Genomic DNA, 6,154 nt, shown 5'->3' with positions numbered 1-6,154 from the left:
AGTTTTGTAAAGCTGTTCCAGTTTCTCTTGTTCAGTTAATTAGAAATTATCTTATTTTTTCCCAAATATCTCAACATCCGTATCTTCCTTAAAAACTGATAATATTAATGTTTGATCAAAGCGCATTGGAGGAATGGCCGTTTTATGCCTCAAAAGTAATCAACAGAATTTTAAAATCAGTATCAAACCTAAGAGGGAGTCGGTGTAAATGGACTAACACGCTGGTATTATGTTCATAACTCTTGATGACTCAGATAAAAGTCTTTTTTTATAGAAGACATTTTGACATGTCATGATGGGAAAAGCACAGGTGCATGCAACGTTTTGTTAGTCGCACCGAGCTTTTCCTACTCTGACAAGTCAAAATGTCTGCTGTGAAAAAGGCCTATTCAGGCTGCAGCGTTCTGCACAAGCTGGAGTCAGTGGAGGGAGCGCTGACTGATGCCATTTATATTCTGTCTCCACTACATTTCAGAAGCAAATATTACTCCGCTACATTTATTTGACAGCTTTAGTTACTTTTCAGATTAAGAATTAACAAACAAACATGTGATCATATATAAAGCATTTAAAATGAGTGTTAATCAATAATAATGGTCCGGTAATGAGCGAACACTGACAGAGACGGGGACAAACGAATACTTTTACTTCTACTAACTATACTTTTGATACTTTGAGTACATTTTTCTGATAATACTATTGTACTTTTACTTAAGTGAAATTTTGAATGCAGGACTTTTAATTGTAATTCAGTATTTCTATAGTGTGGTATCACTACTTTTACTTACTACGTTTAATAATTAAATACTTCTTCCACCAGTGGATCAGTATAATATTGTCAGATTGGAGCTATTTTAATGTGATGGAAGAGTAATATCACAACAAGTTATCGGTCGAGGAACTGACACATTAGGTCCACTTTACTACAGGTGACAGTATACTTTTATTTTGGTAGCCTTTTTGTTTAATCTTGTGGAAACTTTGCATGCTGTGGACTTTTCTTTTATTCCAGGTGAATTAAGACGAAGTGGAGTCGAGGCTTGTGCTTTGGTCAGAGAAGAATTACAGTGTGTACTGGAGGAAGCTTTGTGGGAGCTGGGTGCTGTGGATTTGTAGGCAAATCCACTCGTAGTTTCCTCACTGGATGATAGATCTGTGGTCGGGATCTCTGCAGCTTCAGAAGCAGCCAGAAAGAGCAGCCAGTGGTTCTGGCTGAAGCCTGACAACACAGAAGAGTCCAAAGAATGAGACTCCATCTCTGGCTCTGGATCAGTCGTGTAGTCTCACTAAGATATGACAACAGGAGAAAACTCCTGCTGCAGATTTGTTTTCAAAATCTGCATTCATGCATTTGTGTAAAAACAATCCAGAAAGTGGTCTGGTCTTGGCTAATTCGCTATATTATTACTGGGCTGTCAGTTTAAGAACTTTGAGCTTTTGGCTAGATGAAGGCCAGGACGTTAGCTAGTTAAAGTTGGAGTGAGAGGACTGTGCACACCTCGCCTTGTCATCTGTTCCAGCCTACAGTGATAATTAGTTGTGGTAGTTCAACTCAAGAGAGTTTTCCCTTTTTACACTTCTTTCATTTCCTCTCTTTTCTACATTAGGCTCTGCTATCTTTCAATGCAGCGATGTAAAATGAATAATAATTATTCAGTAGGATACATAGCATAAATGTTAGTGGAACCAAGTAGCTCGTCTGTCTGTCTGTCTGTCTGTGTGTCTGTCTGTCTGTCTGTCTGTCTGTCTGTCGGTCGGTCGGTCCACCACTTCTGATTTGGAGAATCAATTCTAATAAATATACATATGACAAAATCTACCTTCACATTAGGTTTCCAAACTCCCGTTTTTGCATTGCATTATTGTTGAATGTAAATTGAAGTTTGCCACCAAATTAGCTTGAAAAAGTTACGAAATGAAGGCAAACTGCAAAACATGCATGAATCCAGTGAGAGGATTTATCTACAGTCTGGTCCTGACATTTGTATCCAGCAGCTGATCAGGTTTATGGACGTGCAAATGTCTTCCTAATAAAAAGCTTTGTGACGACGTGAGACCACCCGACGTATGATCTGAAAGTCAAACATTATTTAAAGGTTTGTGGGGCTGTTCCAGCACCAGTAAAGACACGTCAGGCACAAAGGCAAGTGTGCCAGCAGACATCTCACAAAGGAGCCCAGGAATGCTAAGAGCACCCCTGGGTGTTGCAATAAATGCCTTTAAGCCATTGTAATGAAGATAATAGTTGTGTTTTCTCCTCCCCTTTCCTCTTGCAATGGAGACACATCTGTGGCATTGAGATATTATGAGGAAGTTATGAATAGGTGAAGGAATGCGATCTTTGCTTCTGATCTCATGTAACTTTATTTATTTCTTTGTTTTTAAGTTATGAAGATTTTTCCAGTATGGATGTGATTCTGGACTGAGTCTTGTCCAACCTGCCTCCTTTATTCAGTATTTGAACGTCTCTTGCTGATAACAAATCACTCATTTTGCATTGCCAAATCTTTCTTTTTTTCTTCCTATTTTCATTTGTATTCTGTGGATTTTGACATATATTGTCTGATTTTAATGATTTTTTTTTAATCAATTATTGATGCGATCAATGTCTCATGCAACTTGGTAAATGGTTCTAGCCGGCTTTTAGCTCCCTCTGGACTGGACTGGACTGGGATTACTGGAACATTCTGGTTGTAGAACTGGGATGCATTTCTGATATATTGCATGCTTTGGTATCATCTGAGTTGCAGTACAGAGTTTATCACCATATATAAGATAACTGTGATATTTGCTTTTAATTAGTAACTAAGTACAATTTTGGTACTTGTACTTTGCTGGAGTATTACCATTTTCTGCTGCTTTACACTTCTACTCCCGTACATTTCAGAGGGAAATATTGTACTTTTTCCTGCACTGCATTTACCTGGCGGATATACTGGGTGCTTTGCAGATTAAGATTTTACACACAAAACATATAATCAGCTTGTAAAGTATGATGCACTGTTATAGATAAACTACACCCAAAGGTCTGTAAAGAAGTGAAAATGAGCTGTCAATGCATGTTAATGCATCAGTTATATTATGCACCAAAAAGGGCTGCTCTGGTGCACGAGTGCTTTTACTATTGATAAGCAGGACCTTTACCTTGTTTGGGAGGATTGGCTACTTTTACTTAATAAATAATCAGTGGTGGAAGCACTGGTGCCTTATAAGTCCATGTAAACTGGGTGTATGCAGTATGTGTTTCCACTCAACACATGTACAGAGAGGAGTCAGGAGGAGGAGAGGGGTCAGGAGAGACAAGCTCTGTTTATTTCTAATTAATTAATGCATGAAATGAGGCTTCGGGGCACATTCAGTAATACTGCAGACTCATTTAGAGACTGTGTTTCTTCCTCTGTAGTATTTTCTCTCTCTCTTATTCTGTCTACACCAACTTACATTTTCTGTCTTCATCATTTCTTCATCACCTCATCCTCCCCTGAGTGTATCCACTTCCCCTTGTCCTGCAGAACAAAGCCCAGGGTCAGAGAGGGTCAAGCCCACCGGTGACATCTGCTAATTGTCCTGAAGGGCCGGCCTCTCTTGTCCTCTCAATACCAGTCGCTCTGTAGGTGTCTGTAGCTGGGAGCACACTGGCAGCTGCCACCTTCATGAGTCACCTCCAGGATCATTTACCCCCTGACTCCGAACCCCTGTGGACCCTCCTTTACATTGTGAGGAACGGTCACTCTGGGTAATAGGAAACTATAACCAGTAATATGAATTTAAAGATGGGACTGTTACCTGAATTGTGAAGTTAATGAAGCAGTTGGAGGCAGATGAAACTGTGGAGGGCTGATGCAGCCAGTTAAACATAAACACATGTAAAGAGCCAGTGGTGGAAAGTAACTGAGTACATTTACTCACGTACTGTACTTAACTACAATTAGGGATACTTGTTCTAAACTTGAGGATTTCCAATTTCTGCTACTTTATACTTTTTACTCCACTAGATTTATTTAACAGCTGTAGTTACTATTTACTTTACAGATTAAGATATACTGACATACAATCTATAAACAAGTGGTTTTCACTTACTTTGTGACCACTTACAGAGAAGTAGTGTTTCATTTTAATAATTGTTCGAGGCTCAAATAGATACAACTGTTTAAAACATCAATTTAAATTTGTGTATCACAACTTTTTCTTCTTTCCTCTCCCAGTAATCATCTCACGCCCCTCAGATAAAGCAGTTAAAACTAGCTAACTGTATATAAAGCAGTTAAAACTAGCTAACTGTGTATAAAGCAGTTAAAACTAGCTAACTGCATATAAAGCAGTTAAAACTAGCTAACTGTATACAAAGTAGTTAAAACTAGCTAACTGTATATAAAGTAGTTAAAACTAGCTAACTGTATATAAAGCAGTTAAAACCAGCTAACTGTATATAAAGCAGTTAAAACTAGCTAACTGTATATAAAGCAGTTAAAACCAGCTAACTGTATATAAAGTAGCTAAAACTAGCTAACTGTATATAAAGTAGTTAAAACTAGCTAACTGTATATAAAGTAGTTAAAACTAGCTAACTGTGTATAAAGCAGTTAAAACTAGCTAACTGTATATAAAGCAGTTAAAACTAGCTAACTGTATATAAAGCAGTTAAAACTAGCTAACTGTATATAAAGCAGTTAAAACTAGCTAACTGTATATAAAGCAGTTAAAACTAGCTCCACCTCGAGCAGCTACAACAGTAAAATGCTGCTCTAACGTTGATGCATCAGTATTAATAATCTAATAATGTCAGATAGAATCAGATATCAGTCACAGGAGACATTTTACTGCAGAACCAGAACTTTTACTGCATGAAGCAGATAACATTTTTACATAAGTGGGATTATAAATTCAGGATTTGTAATAGAGTATTGTTCCATTAATGTATTGGTACTTTTACTCAAGTAAAGGATCTGAGTACTTCTTCCACTTCTGTAGAGAGGAGACTAATCTTTAGTCTGGGGAATAACATGACGTGGATTTTGTACATTTGTGGACTTACAGGGACAGTTCACCCCAAAATCAAAAATACATATTTCTCCAAAACTCAGCAACTCACACCAAAACAGTGGAGATGGATAAATGGCACTACAGGTAGGAGGGAAAATATGCCTTTCTGATTTTGGGGTGAGCTGTCCTTTAAGCTCCTCAAAGTCATCCTGGTTAGTGCCCAGACGGTCTCCTCTCACTCTATCATGCACTCGTCTTGTGTCATTGACTAACTGAGGATTCTTTATGTTTCCCTTGAAGTCGTTTTAAGGTTGGAAAACGGATCGTCTTCCACTCTGTCGGACAGTTTCATTTATATCCCGTATCAGCTTGTTCCAGCTCTTTATTGAAGCCATATGAGGGAAATATTCAAACCCAGGACTGTTTTTACCGCAGCACTGTTCCACCTAATGGACGTATTCTGCATGTCTTGTGTATCATTTTCTACACATTTCCCCAACACACATCACTCACATTTATTGGTTGGAAGCTGTGTCTTTTCTTTGCACCTGCCTGACTGTAACCACTCCACAGTCACATAAAGACAGCAGCTCATTGCTTTCTGAGCTCTGATGTAACCAACAGAAATGGGTCTTTTGTGTTGCACTCTGCAGAGTTCCAGCTAAATACCCAAAATGTAAATGTGTCATCTTCACACAGTCTAAAGCTCATGATAGTCAATTTTTGAATTATCGAAAACAGAAAATAGCAGGAAATCCTCTCATTGAAGAACCAGAGAATATTTTTGCATTTTTGCTCGATGAATAACAATTAACAAAAGGAACTGATTCATTTTCTTTCAACTAAAAGGCCGGATCCATTGAATCATTGTTTCAGCACTCAATAAATAAAATAATAAGCTATAAGTAAAATGATTAACAGAAACCTCCAGACTGTCTTGCAGTGATCAGGGGCCAGCAGCTCCATGAAGTTGTTAGTGGGCTTCTAATTAAACCGGAGTGCTTTGTGCGGATGTTGCGCTCAACAGGACAAATGGCGCTTTGGAAACCGGGACACAAGGGAGAAAAAGCGCAAACTTTCCCTTTGATGAGTCCATCAATTAGCATCACAACCGGCGTTCACGTGTCCTACCAGCGGAAAATCTCCCATTTGCAAATAATGACAAGCCAAA

Source organism: Siniperca chuatsi, linkage group LG18 (genome assembly GCF_020085105.1).
Source record: "Siniperca chuatsi isolate FFG_IHB_CAS linkage group LG18, ASM2008510v1, whole genome shotgun sequence".
Taxonomy (NCBI): Eukaryota; Metazoa; Chordata; class Actinopteri; order Centrarchiformes; family Sinipercidae; genus Siniperca; species Siniperca chuatsi.
This window is presented reverse-complemented; position numbering follows the sequence as displayed.